General features: G+C 40.7%; 1 protein-coding gene across 2 annotated transcripts in view; it reads right to left on the minus strand.

Annotated features, from left to right (window-relative positions):
• SRPX (sushi repeat containing protein, X-linked) overlaps positions 1-15,254 on the minus strand; it is a 75,646-nt gene that overhangs the window by 59,647 nt on the left and 745 nt on the right. The window lies entirely within an intron of this gene.

The following is a 15,254-nucleotide window of genomic DNA, read 5'->3' on the forward strand; positions in this document are numbered from 1 at the left end:
AACACCCTTACACTTTTTGGGTTCCTTTTTAAAGTACTAGTTAGCTTGTTTTTATAGCTTTTATCTCATCACTGGATCCTCTTTCATAATCTTCAGACGCGTGTGCTGATATAACCATTTATCATGTCACCAAAAGATCTAAAAGGGGTAAAAAGTCTCTTCATTAGGACAAAGATTCTGTACACTATTTTATTTCTTTCTGCACTGCCCTCCTGATAAAGACATCCAAGCCTCAAATATTTAGTCAGGAACATTTAGTTTTTGCTGTCACCAACGGACAAAATGCAGGTCTCTCTGTAGATTTAATTGACCTGATTGATACATTCCCTTAATGTACATATCTCACCAGAAAAACTTGAGGTCAGAGTATTAAGGCCATAACACCTTTTACAGGAAAATAAAGAGCTGTTCAAAGCACTATTAAAAGTTATTGTATGGAAAGTAAGCTGGAATTGAGATTCCTTTGGAGACCAAAAACCACAGAATCCTAGCACTGAGCAGTACCATGGGCACCTTAGAATTCTGCAGAAAGGTACATGGAGCTGTGGGATGTTCAAAGGATATTCAATGGCAATGAAAACAAGAGCAAGAATTCTAAGTGAGGATCACTTACTTGTTCCTTACAAGAGTGGGATACAGGAGCGGCCATATTCATATCAGTTATTGTAGACTTCATAACTTCTCTGCAAATTTTATCCATATACTTAAGAGAGCAAAAGGTCTTCCCCAAAGTTCATAATTCTAATTTCTGCTTTGACTTTAAAAGTCTCCCATGGAAAAGGAAGAGCTCTGAAAGCCCTTTTTTGTAACTGGAAATCACTGACTGCAATTCTGTATCCAGTCAAGCAGAGAGAGTATTTTATAGAAATAGCATCTCTTTTCATGGTTTCTGGAAAACAGTTAACAGTTCCCTGCATCGCAGAGACACCCTAAATCAGTGGTTCTCAACCTTTTTAGACTCAAGGCACCCCTTAGAAAATGCCAGCTATTTTTCACTCTTTTGACTATAGAAAAACAACAGAGCAGTTTTTCTCTTGCAAAGAACTCAGAAAGACCACAACTATGGGTTTCTATTTGAAATCTCATGAATTGTGTTTGCATACCTATCAGTGCTAACACTGTGTGGCATCCTGCATCACCCTTGAAAGGATCTCATGGCACCCCAAGATGCCATGGTACCCTGACTGAGAATTACTGCCCTAAATCACTGACTGTATTCACATTTTTTGATTAAATGCTTGTGCTTCCTGTTTACAATGCTGAATAAGGACCTGCCCCTGCCTCATTAAAAACAATGGGCGTTTTGGCACAGACTTCCACTGGAGCAAGATAAGACTGAGATTCTTGCAGATTCTGGGATGGCCAATGTGTCCAATCTCCTGCCAACTTCTAAACAATTTTTTGTTTTCTTACTTGGTTAGAATACTTTCTAAACTGTTTTTCCACATGTTTTGTAACACATGCTGGAGACAGCTGTAGTTATGGCCAGTGGCTTTGATCCTGAAAAAACTTATTAAGATGAAGTCTATACTTCTCATGCATTCAAGCTGAAGTAAATAGGAATTTGGGTGTCCGCAGGTTGTAGTATTGAGACAAATGATGCACAATCAAGCAGGTACAGTTATTGTGCTTTGCATACCAATGTTAGCTAATTTATATTCAGTGGAATCATTCTAACCCACTTTCATGGATATCAAAAATAGTTTAACCTAAACATCCTAGTGGACTAGAGGGTTAATACGTTCTATTGTCTTAACTGATTCAATCCTGTTACCATTTACCTCCAGCATTTAGTGCATTTTAGAGGTCTCTGTAGCAGTGACAGCCCTTTCCAGTCACAGCTCCAGATAACATCCATCAGAGTAGAATCAAGCAAATGGGCAGCCTCAAGCAAGACCTGACAGCTGCTTACAGATGTAAAAACCACAAAACGGTGCTTTATTTTAAACTGGGTGCACCCCCACAATGAGCCTAGTGCATGCCCAGAATAGGCATGTGTTAGCTGGACCCAGCTCACCTAACGTCTGTATAGATTGGGCACTTCAGTGGGGCTTTTCTGGAAGTTTTATCTAATAGCTGATTGAATCAGCTATTAGATAAAAGCACCAAAAAGCCTTGCTGAAGCACCCAATCTATACAGACAGTGGGGAGCCAGGTCAGAGTAACATGCTGCCTCTTCTGGTAAAAAGTATTTGTTTCCATGTCTGCCAGCAGCTGAAGTGCTTCAGGCTCCCACTCTCTAGCCTAGTCATCCCTTCGATAGACAAAAGGTGTTTTGGGGAAAGTAATGCAGTTATAAATTATTCTAAACAATGTCTGGCAACTTGAATAGAACAGTAACAGGGCTCTCATTCCACCTAGCAAAAATTAAATAACGCGAGTTCATTATTAGCCAGTGCCCAAAACATAAAATACACTTAGGGTCCAATTCTTCTCAGGAGTTCATTATAGTGGTGACGTGTTCCGACTGTAGAAAACTAAGAACTGAAAATGGCTAAAAGAGCAGAAGACTTATACTTGTACAAACTTGTAAACTTTTGTTGTACCTATTTAAGTCTCTCTTACTTAACACAACAAATGTGCACACACATGCAGGATATTTCAGTCTGTACCTACCACAATTCCTCATGACTACTTTTTGAAATCTACAAAACACAAAAGAGCCTGACTATTAAATAATACTGCCTTAAGAGAACTGTTGGGAAGATGTAATCCAAAACATAGACTGCTCTATGTCAGATCTCATGGGAACTTGAAAAATTTGCAGTTTGTTGAAGTACAGATGCACCAGACTTTTCCGTCAATATTCTCATTTTAAAAATTGTGCAACATCTAACCTCTGTAAATACAAATGCTTATTTACGACCTTTAATGCTTTAGTGTTTCATTTCTTACTTGTTACTGTGTCTTTATGCAAATTAGATGCCAAACTCTTTGATGCTTGGAGGAATAATTCTTTTGAACCACAAAAGGAAAGGAATACATTTAGATTATTCTAAGACGGTAAAGAATCATCCATTTCAGCAGCTGGCAACATTTTTGGGGCACAGTACCAAAACACCCCAACCTCAACTTGCAAGATGTTGGCGTGTACATTGGGGAGCCATGCGGAGCCTGATCCTTACTCCAGTAGTGCAGCCCCAACCCCTTCCCTGCTACCCACCCAGAGGTGCATATGTACCCACCACCAGCCATGAGCCAGGCCAGGGCTCCACAGACCCCACTGCAGTGGCTTGCAGCCTCCCTGCTGCCTGCTGTGAGCAGCCCAGGCTCAGTGGCAAGCAACAGAAGCCAGATCTGCGGAGCCCTGCTCCTTGCTGGAGACAGGTGCACATGTACCTCTGGGCAGACAGCAGGAGAGCAGCACAGACCCAGTCCCTTCCCCATCATCTGCATCAAAGTATGCATGCCAAGTAAAATGCCTTTGCGTGCCACGCCCTAACATGTGTACTAGGGTTGTTGACCCCTGATCTATTTCATTTTTATCATGGAGGTCTCTTGATGTAGGCCTGTTTTGCAGCTTGATGAAAAGTTATTTCCATTCCCCCCTGACAGTCTGTTCTGGCTCTGATGTAAGCAAACCTTGTTTTACATTGGTTTGATTTCGCTCTATTCCTCCTGCACCTTTTAACTTCTTGTCAGCTTTAAAGTGGGTTTCTAATTATGCCTTTTAGCTTAGAAACACAGGGGGGTTTTTAAGTTATGCTTTTCCTCTAATATAAGAAACAGCTGAATTATTAGTTTGGAAATATGCAATAAATTCTAACAATATGACATTCTTGCCCATCCAGTTCTAAGAATATCTTTTTTAAGTGAACCTAAAGGAAGGACCATTGGATCCAAAAGGAGTTTCTTATTTTGCCACCATACTCAGCAAGTCTGAAATGCCACTTTAAAACATCTAAAACTACTGGTATATTAATTTCAACAACATATTCTTTTTCTGAACACTTCTTCAAAACACACAGGCACACAACTACCATGAAAAAAAGATATCTAAAACATTCATTTCAAATTACAGGTTTCCCTTGCTTTATGCTGTACATGCATTCCTGGAAAACGGCTCATAACTCAAATTCACATAAAGGAAACCCACTTTACAGTGTAACAAATAGGGATACGTTCCAAGACCTCGACTGTACTGACCCCCACTCCATTTCATCCACTTTTACAACACAATTTTGGTACTCGCCAACAGCACAAGCACAAGACACTATCATAATGGGGATGGCAACTATAGAAACGTGTCGTAGAAAATGCGTAAGAGCGAATTTGCACATACAGAACCCGCATAAAGTGGGGTAAACCTGTACTAATTCATCATTACTAAATAATTACCAAAATGTTTTGATATTTTCATTTTTTGAGACTAATGACCTCTATCCTTCAGAGAAGTTATCATTAAACACAATGCATTCAGTGTCTTTCATTAAGCTGCCAAGGGGATAACTGTTCTCCTTTCTACCATCATCACCAAAAAGCCAACAACAATAAATGCTGCAAATAGTTATTCACATTTTCACTCTGTTATACTGCTACTCAGAATCTGAAGCAGTCACTTGGCAAATTCCCTCACAAAAAAAGTCTACAAAAAATGTCTGATTCCCCCCAAAAATGTTAAGACCAATTATTTAAAGATAAGTAAAGGACACTTGAACTCTAAGCCAATATAGTTTAAAAAGTGGTTACTGATAACGATTTAAACAAAAAGAGGGGTGTCTCAAAGAGGCACAGACGAAACAATAAAAAAGCAAATGGAAAGCTATACAGATGGTGTATGTGACACTACATGGTATGCTTGCAGCTATTGCTCATTTATTTTCACGTACTTAAGGAGTTGCAGGACCTCCTTGTGAAAGCTTTACAGCTAAACCGAGTGTAAATCCTACATATGTTCTCAATTTTCACATTTCATAATATGGCAATAACAACAGCTAAATTGTGTTCATTTCTCAACCAAAGCTTTTAAGGTGTTTTATCATGACAGGTACGCATCATCGTTCCCATTTGACAGATGGGAAAAACAAAACAAAACACAAAGAGGTAACTTTCCCAAGGCCACAAAAAAATAAGTCACTGCCAGAACTGGAAACAGAACCAGATTTCTAGGCCAAGGCACCTCTAGTTTATTGTATCTTTTATTTTAATACAGTAGTAAGAAACTACTGGAGACCACGTAGCTTTCTATGAAGGACATACATTTGTTGATACAGAAAAGGATAAGCGCATTTCACACAGTATCTGGTATCTGTATGATCTAGAAAAGCACAAAGGCCACTGGAAACTGAGTTTGGGGAAGCATGGGAGTGAAGAAAGTAGGAGAGAAAAGTTAACAAACTTTGAGCACTTTTACCATCGCTCTTGAGAATCCAATAGCAACACAGATGAGATCCATGTATATTTAACACTGCTGCTGTTTAGAAATACTACATATGAACTTCCCATCTATCAGACATCCAGTAGGTAGCAGACATCCAAGATGGAATTGCCAGCTGTTTTGGGGAAAGGAAGCTAATAAGAACACCCAACACCAACTTCTCTCTCAGCAGCTGGATGTGTGTGGGAGTTGGGAGACTGTATTTCTCACATCAGGCTACCGATCCTGGTACTTTACATCAACTATGTTGTCTTTGGGACTGGCCTCTGGCAGGGAGGGGTGGTGCTCAAGATGAGATGTCCAGTACATTGACTAGATATAATGCAGTGGTTGGCAGTCTTTTCAGAACACAAGCCAAAATGGCTCAGCTCAGGTCAGAGGTGGGCAAGCACTAAGACCCGTATAACACCACCGCTTATTCCTGCTGCAACACAGAAAAAGGTCCCACCACTGCTTCTCCCTACCCTGGTATGAAAGAAGTTTCTACAGTCCCCCAACTCTACAGTGCTGAAGCTCTAGGTCTGACTCCAAGGGCTGGATCTGGCCTGCATGCCATTGGATGCTGACCCCTGTCCTAAAGTGTTTTTAAATCCAAGGAAGGAATTGTATGAAGCAATCTTCATTTTGATTTAACAGTTTTACTTGTGAGCAGCATAAAGAAGTCAGACAACCACGGTCCACAGGCTCAGATGATGAGACAAATTAGGCAGTTTTTCTTTTCATTGCCAAAAAGTTGAAAATGATGGAGGAAACCATAATGTATTAAGGCTGTTAACTCCAAGGCAGGAGATATGTCTCATTCTAGCTGGGGAGTCAGTGGCAGCAAGTCTGACAAAGATCCTTGGAGTGATTCCAGCAGGGACCACAGTAGGTTCAATTCTGGTGATACAGCCAGATGGCAGACAGACTTTGGTTACCATTAACACATACTTTGCCAGCCCACGCTGGTTAACTGTAGGCTTTGTGTAAACCATTCAGCATGACAAAGCCAAGCTAAAGAAGCCTGACTGATGGGCAGAAGATAGAACTGCTTTTAAACTATGATGATATTCTTAGGCTACAGATGTGCAATATGTCTACTAGTCATTCCTTAAAAGGAAATGGCATTTCCTGAATGGACAAACAATAGAATGAGAGATGGCGGGTAGAACATAGTATGTTTGTCTAACTTTATCACACATTTTTTACATCCCCTGAAATCTCACTGTGTTTATACTAAATTGTTTTAGTTAGCTGCTTTAGCTACATGATCTCAGACTTGTAAGACTGTTCACTGAGTTTGACAAATATTAAAATTTGTCAGAATCACTGAGAAAAAAGGAAGTTTTCCCTCTACACAATGGTAACAATTTCTTTTTAATTATGGAAACTTCAAAGCAAAATTTGTATGAAGCAATTTTCAAAATTATTCAAATGTACATACATTAAAAAGCCATGCACATTTATACTTTAGCCAGAATACTTCCTGAAATAAAAACCATTGTAACTTTTATCAAATTCATCTTTCAGTGTTGTTGTATGGCCGCAAAGCCTTTATTTAGATACAGACAGTATCAATAGACAGTTTCCAACATACTTAAATCATCTGCAGAGTTAAATACTGGTACCTAGCAGACTATGCATTCTTCTCCAAAAAGCAACTGCAAGTTCTAGTATCAGAGAAAACTCTTACTGTGTATTTGAAATCAAAAAGCAGCAGTAGAGCTGTCAAGTTCCATTAGTCATGAAGAGGAGTTTAAGTAATGTGTGTTTTATTACAGTCACAAAAAGCCTTTAAGAATTTTCAGTCGCTTCCAGAATTTTTTCCAATACATCACAAAACCTGAAATAGCTTAATCAAAATAATCAGCACAAAATTACCATTGATGTCACAGCCCCTTCCCACATACTCATATGCTCCCATCATTTCCTTTCATGTATGCTGGTACTGTAGTTTGCCTGAGTTTGCCAGACAGTTTCTTTGGGTTCTCAAAGGACCTAAATCAATGGGTTTGGAATCTGCTGCATTAACAATACATTTGAGAATGACACACAAGTGCATCCAATCTAGGAGCAAAAAAGCTACACAGAAGAATCCTAGTTAGTGAGTCCTAAACTGGCATAGTTTCCAATACCCCAGCAGCCAGGTTCTTTTTGAATAACTACCCTTTTCTGCCCTAGAATTTAAGCGTTATCTTTAAAAGAGTATCCCTTGCGTTAACAAAAATAATGCTTGCTTCAACTGGTTAAAGTTAATACCAGAGTAACTGATATATGCCCTAGTTTGCAGAGCAAGAGCTAAAACAGTGACCAGAGAGGCACATCCCAGTGCTGTCCCTTTCTGTGAGGTACCCGAAAATGAAAACATTAGTGTTATCCATCACAGGGCAGAATACAGCATGACAAAGAAATGCTTCAACAATTTCTGTGAGCACTGCAGCATTGCATTCTGGCACTCCAGATGCTCTCTCCAAAGCTGGGAGAACACCACTATATTCCCTCTCCTGCATCCACTCCAGTCTGGCCCAGGTACTGAACAAATAAAAAGGAAGACCTAGAGTCCTGGGGGACATTTCCCACAGAACTGTAGAGGCATACAAGATCATAGCTAAAACAGCCAAACTAAGAGGAGTGGCACTTCACTTTGGCATCTTAAAAGCATGGAGAAGCATGGAGCATATTTGTCACTTGGTTCAAAGTTCTGCTTAGCATTTCCTGTACTAAAAGGCCTCCCCCTCTCTCTACTGCCATTATGGAGGGCTCACGGAATGACAAATTCAACATTTCTATCTTAAAAATGGATAGCTGCCAAATAGCACCTACCAGTATAACTTAGCAAGCTAAAGAAAAAAAAGTTTTATTTTTGTGCCTTTAACAGCAGTTTCTACTTTCTGTGTCCCTTCTATCTTGAAAAAGGTAAAAGAAAAAAACCCTTTAAAACAAGAAAACATTGTCAAAAATGTTAAAACAAAATTACAGGGAGGCTTAAGAACAGGTCTTATTCACCAAAGTGACTAATCACTTTGGTAAAATTGAACAATTCTGTCTTCAGAACCCCTTTAGAGATCACAAAACATCTTCCCCCATCTTCATATAAAAACCTACGAGGTATCAGACATTTAAGTTATTTCAAGCTGTTTCTAAATACAACAGAGATCAGAATCATGAAAGTTAAAGACCCATAATTTGGAATTACATTTAAAAGGTACAGCAATATAGATTTTTTGTCTGAATAACTTTAATGGTGCTACTTTAAATATAATTAATAGCTAGAAATAGAGGAAGAGTGCTCACTACCAGCCAGCAACACTCAGTATGCTGACCTTTTAATCTACCCAACTAAAAAAAAGTGCATGCCTTTTACGAGTAAAAGAGGAATGTAGATTCTGTAGCATTTCACTCGGGGCATTATGAAAAGACAAAACAGATTCAGAAACTCAAAAGTGTGAGATGAAAACCAAAACAAATCCAAAACATGTGTTTAAATGGTAGAAAGTATCCATTGCTAATTCTTGACAAGCCCTTTGTATTACTCTTCATCAGCTTCACAGCTGGCATCAAAGTTATGTGCTGACAGCAAATAAAGGAACAATCAATGAAGTATCTCTGCATTCATTACAGTCTCAAAGGATTTTAACTTGGATGCGTGTAAGTAGAATGTCCAGCTTCATCAGCTAGACAGAGACCAAAGCTCATGACGCAGCCTGTCAGATTCCAACAAATCTGCAAATTCTGCTAAATACCTTGTTGCAAGAAAACAAAAAAGGAAAGGAAAGGAAGCTAGACTGGAAGCATGGACTTGAACACCTGAAGAAGTGTTTCTGGCACATTTTTTGAATGACTTTCAGATAATTTTACTGATTTAGATAGCTGTCTATGTCAACATTTCCAAAACACAGCTGAGGCCCACACAAAACTCAAAGCATTTTACAAAGACAGGCATTTTTACTATCCCCATTTTACAGATGGGTAAACCGTAACACAGAGATATTAAGTGACTTGCCTAATGTTACACAGAATGAATAGCAAGACTTGAAACATTAACTCAGGTCTCCATGCTCTAAGCCACTGGCTTATTGTATGGAATGCATCTAGTGAATAATGGAAAACAGCAACAACATGCCAGATCTTGTACTCAGCACCTTTTTCAGCTATAATCTGACCTAATCTGAACCCAGGCTGCTTACATTAAGCACTGCAGGAAGGAGTTTGTTTTCTGTAATTTTTTCCTTGTTTATAACAACTAATTTCATCCTACTGCTGCCTGAAAAAGATAAAACCACAATGAAATGCATCTTTTCATTTGTGAATTTGTTTGTGAATCTGAAGTTTTGATATTCTCACATGGTCGTAGGCATTTCGTTCTCACATCCTCACTTTACACACACAAGATCTTTGGGTAGCGTTCATGTCCTCTTTGTTGATTTCTACAGCTCGCTGCTTCTGCAACCAATCAAAGGGATACATTAGCTTTTAAATGGAAGGACCTTATCACTAGCCGTTATCTTCCCAGTTTCCTTTGCTGTCCCCAGTGCTTAAAGATGTAAACTCATCCAAGTCACTATGCATTTATTTGGTCTGAATGCTAAAACATGGGTAGAGGTTCTATTTCAATGCAGGTAAATGTGTAGTTGGCCAACTCATCAAATACACTCCTCTGTGAAATTAAAAAATGACACCCTTTCACTGATATGATTTCATGCTTGATTTCATATTTGCACAAAATTCCTCAGCTGTTGCTCAGTAGTTACATGCTGAGGATACGCATCATTCAGGATGCAATTACTTTTTTGAGTAAAAACCATTCAGGAAGGAAGCTGGTTGAGATAACTGGTCACGTACAGATGTTTGATGAGCTTACTGCTACAATGAGGAAATATACCTAATGAAGATGGCCCACTTTGTGAGATGTACTTTGTGAAAACTTTAAATTTTTCACTGTCTATTTTAGAGATATGCCAAAGTAAATAGAATCAAGGATAGGTCCTCATATTTAGGAACCTATGGAAATCAAGGGTGGGAGCTCCCCTCAAAGTTTCCTTACTTCCATTTACTAATACTGATGGGAGTTAGGAAGAACTTGAAATGTGCTCCCTTCAGTGGCTTACAATTTACAATGTCTCATTTCATTCCCAAAGAACTGTACAAGAAGTTATCCACATATGTATATACTATCATATAAGGCTGATTGCAGCTCTGGCCATTTTCATGGGCTTATCGCAGTAAGCCCCCCCACCATCCCCGCCACTGATTGGCACAGAGGCCCTAGCGGCCCCACCCCTGACTGGCCAAGGGCTGCCTTTCATAAAGCCCCATTGCTCGCTGCTGATTTGTCAAGAGGGCTGCCCTTCATGTGACCCTGCCCTTCACCACTGATTAGTGGAGAGGGGCAGGGCTGCACAAAAGGCAGCCCACTCAGCAATCAGCAGCAGAGGGAAGAGGGAGACAGCATTTTATTTTTAGCAAGTTTTTTCCCCGCAATGATTCCATGCAAACTCACAAAATCATGATCCAAATAGATTCCTACTCATATTATATAAATACATTTACACTGTTACCTCATTTTTATAATACTTTCCTCTTAGCATAAATCCTGATTATTCAACAGAGTTAAAGTAATTTACTAAACCACCTTGAAATCAAAACACTTGAGGGTGCAGCTGGCCAAAAAGAAAATTCTTATCTAAATTCTGTCTTGGAATTCCTGTCTCTCAGCCCGTCTGCAGCCCCTAGAGTAGACTCATGCTCAGCCACTGCTCTCCCCATGCTCTGGCTCCCTCTCTCTCCTCCAGCTGCTGCTTCTGGCTCCCACCCAAAGGGATGAGCCTGGGGCACACACAGCAGCAGGGTAGGGGAGCTGCCAGGGAAGAGGGGGGTCATAGGTATAAGATGCAGTGGTGGGGAGCCCACATGGGCAAGTGGTGCTGTGGGGGAGGGAGTTGCAGGCACATGGTGAAGCAGAGAGGGCGGGGCAGGGAAACAGGCACATGGTACAGTGGCATGGGATGGCCATCTGTGGCTTGCCCTGGTGTGGCCTGTTGGGCCTGAGACTCCTTCTGGTGTGGCCCAGAAGGCATGTGGTCCTAGTCAGGCAGCTCTAGTTTAGAGTTTACAACTGACTTGCTTTCAAGTTGCTTTTTCAATTATTTTAATTCTGTCTCCCTTCTAGGTTCATGGGCAATCTAATCACATTCTGCTCCTTCTTTAAAACATCTTGTATCAAACTTTATTTTAGATCAAAGTTTCCTAATTTCTATGTACTAATACAGATGGGAGTTAGGAGGAACTTGAAATGTGCTCCCTTTGCTGGCTTACATTTATGATGTCTTAATTATTTCCCAAAGAACTGCAGAAGAAGTTAACCACATATGTATATATTACCATTTAAGTCCCCATCTACAGCTGAACTTATATGTGGCTAACAAAGTAGCTGAAGAATACTGTGGTAATGGGAACACTACAGCAAACCTATAGAAGATTTATAAGTCAATGCTTTAAATGTGTTGAACCATACAAAATCCTAATAGCAGCCACCAGAGTATGCAGAAGGGGGTATGCGCGTGTGAGTATGTTTGGGAGGGATAGGAACATCCAGGAAAAGAGTGGCTGCAAATATTGGGCCAAATACCATCAAAAAGGCGTCCTGTATTTAAGACTGCAGTAGAAGGACTGCCACGGGATGGAATGGGCTTTGTGTGCAACTGAAAGTATCTTTGAAATTCTGTCTCTCCATGGCCAGAGAAGAGCTTCAGCAACAACCTTCAAAAAAAATGAGGACTCTCCTTGAACCACTTCCTTTTGAAGTGCTGCTTGAAAGATCTATACAGCATTCCTCTGGCATCCCTCAGCGCTCTGGTCCCCCCAGGGTAGCTGCATGTCTGCGCTGCATCAAATCTGAAGTGCTCCAGAAATTAGAGCACTTAACATGCATGTCTGTCAAGGGCTTAAATTAATGCTGCTGGGTTTCAACCCTGTTGTTTCAGGATATTTAAATGGTTTGAACCTGACAGCTTACTCATTTAGGTAGTTACCAAGTAAGTGGTAGAAAAGTACAGGAGCATAGATCATTGGTGAGGGGCAGGGGGGGATTTTCACAAAGTTAAAGTAGCCTAGATTCATATGACTTTTACTAGACCATCAGAACCACCAGCTACTGTCCAAAGACTTCCCCTCATTATGTCCTAACTAAACTGTCTGATGCAAGGTGCTGTCAGTACTGGAAACTTCAGAGTTCAGAATACAATGCATAGAAAAACATCAAGGAAAATAAATTGACAAATTAAAGCATCTCAGTCCAAAAGCCGTGGCCAAAAGAAACTATTTTCCATGTTCAGATAAATTATTATTGAAATAAAACATGCTCATGTCTGGATCCAAAGCAGGGTAGTTTCCTTTACTAGCAGAACTGATCAGCTATCAAATGCTTCAATGGAAACATATTGTTAAAACAGGTACAGTAAAACTTTCCTATATTTAAGACAGCACACAGATCATTAAGATTGCTTCTTTAAATTCATTGTGCAAAAACTTATCTTTCTGTACTTAAAGGTGTACCATATTCAATAGGTCAGTATTCTAGATCAGTGGTTGCCAGTCTTTTAGGTAAGTATGCCAGAAGTTAAGCTCTGGCCCTCTCTGACTGCCACTCTGACCCCTGCCTTCTAGAGCTGTACCTGATTTTGCATCCTGGGGCATCAGAAAAGAGGTGCCAGGGCTTACAAGCCACCCACAACAGCTGCTCGCACTACTTGTAGCATACATGCTGCAGGTTGGCCATCCCTGTTCTCAATTAAATAAACATTTTCTTTCATTAACTGGTACTATTTTAAAATTAGAAGAGTTTATATCAACTGTAAAGAAAGATCTGAGAGGCAAATACACACCTAGTCTATTAAAGGACCAAGATAGTGGAACATAAAATCTATTAACTCTGCAGTTGGTTAATTTGCTGCTGATTTTCAGTGCTTTCAAGTTTTTGCCACTGTAAGTAAAGGAAAATTGGATTTTCCAATGCAGTAAAAGCTGAAACAGGCAGTCTCTTGTGCAGCCAACTCAAAGATTATGGGCACATACTTGGATTTTTTAACTTGTGGGTAAAGCAGAGCAGAAATTATATGCTTGGTCTCTTAGAAAGAAAGCCAAACATTGGATATTAGCATCTTCATGCAAATTAAATTAAAAACTGGTACTAACATGAAATTCAAAGTAAGGCATTCAGTCATCTGCCCAAGCAAATAAAGACAGTTTGGCAGGAACAGCCATCCCCAGAGAAAAAGCAGGACAGATATTTCTATTGTCTCTGTTGATTTAGCGCGTGATGTGTCCAACACCTCAGTATTTTATAAAGAAATAATTTAAATTTGTGTTCCAGGATCTCTGCACTGGAAAGAAATTAATTGAGGCACGCCAACAAAAATAATGAAGGCAAACTTTAGCCCATGAATGTGGTCATTGTTTTATTTTATACACCACAACAGACAGAATCGTGGCTCAAGCAGGCATTGCTCTTGGACATAAAAGATGGCAAGTATCACCAACAAAGTTTTTTCACATACAAACACCTGGATTATAGCTACCTATTTATTGCTTCTGTCCCATTCAAATATGCCCTTAAATGAATTGACAATACTTATTTTGAAAGGCTATTTTGGGGCATAAATTTCCAAGGAGATAGTGTTAAACTATCACTGTACCCCAGTTTCCCATTGGTCTTAAAGTCTTACTATCTTGACTTACATTGATGTGGTGCTTGCTTCATTGCTTTAAAAAAAGCAGACAGAGCCACAGACTCTGACTTCCTATTAACTGGGAATGAACCCAAATTTCAATTTCCATCTTAAAAATGGATATAGCACGCATGATACGTCCAGTCTGACGGCATTGGAGTAAAGTTACAATATTTTAAAGAGGAGATAGGCAAATAGTTACTATAACAGCTACAGAACTCCACAAAATCTATTTCCAGTCCAACTGTGCCCATTTATAGGATCCTTCTTTTTCTAGAACACTTGCAGTCATCCTAATCTCTAACCAACTTGTAATTAAAAGCCAAAAGTAGCCTTGGTTATGACCACGCAACCTTTTTCTTCTTGCCTTCACTCAGCCTCACCCACACTCCCTTCTGCTGGTCTTGTTTTAATAAAGGCCCTGACCTTGGATCAGACAACTCGAGCATGGACAGACTCCACGTGCCAGCGTGAAGCCCATGGAAGTGACCAGCAGATGCTTATGCAAGAGGGTGGACTTGACCGGTGAACTCTTGATTAGAAACATTGCCCTTACTTATTCAGTGAAGTGAAGAAGCAACAAGGAGGAGCGTCAGTTCATTTTCTAACTTTGCTTTAAAATTATTTTAGCCAGAAGACAGCGGCGGATTAAGGTTTATTGGGGCCCTGGGCAAACAAAAAATTGGAGGTCCCCCACCTAGCGAGAGCAGGTTCCCTCTGCGCCCATCAGGGGGCTGTGGCTGGGACCGCCTGGCCTCCTCAGCACATTCGGGGCAAGCCAGGGGGCACAAGCACCGCTGAGTTGAAGACAGCCCTGACCTGACACAGCCCAGCTCCTCTACCTGGCAGGCGTTGCGCAGCAGGGGCTGCAGTCCCCCAGTCTTGCAGGACAGGCCAGGGCCATGGCCTGGGGAGGCAGCATAGGCTCCATGCTGTCTCTGGTTACTTGCCTGCCCCTCTACCCGTCCCTGCAAGGCGGGGCTGTCTTGTCCTCTCCTGTCCTGTCCCAACGGTGCTGGTGCTGGTGGCTCCTAGCAACAGACTGCAGCAGGAAGCCACTGCCACACACATGCGGGGGGCCAGGAGCCTCTGGTGCTGGTCTGGCCAGAGGGGAAGAGGCACATGCTGGCCCAAATGTCTGTGGCCAGGATGCTCACCTGGGCTGTGCAGCC

The sequence above is a fragment of the Gavialis gangeticus genome, unplaced genomic scaffold (assembly GCF_001723915.1).
Source record: "Gavialis gangeticus isolate Ggan-Ray unplaced genomic scaffold, GavGan_comp1, whole genome shotgun sequence".
NCBI classification, from domain to species: Eukaryota; Metazoa; Chordata; order Crocodylia; family Gavialidae; genus Gavialis; species Gavialis gangeticus.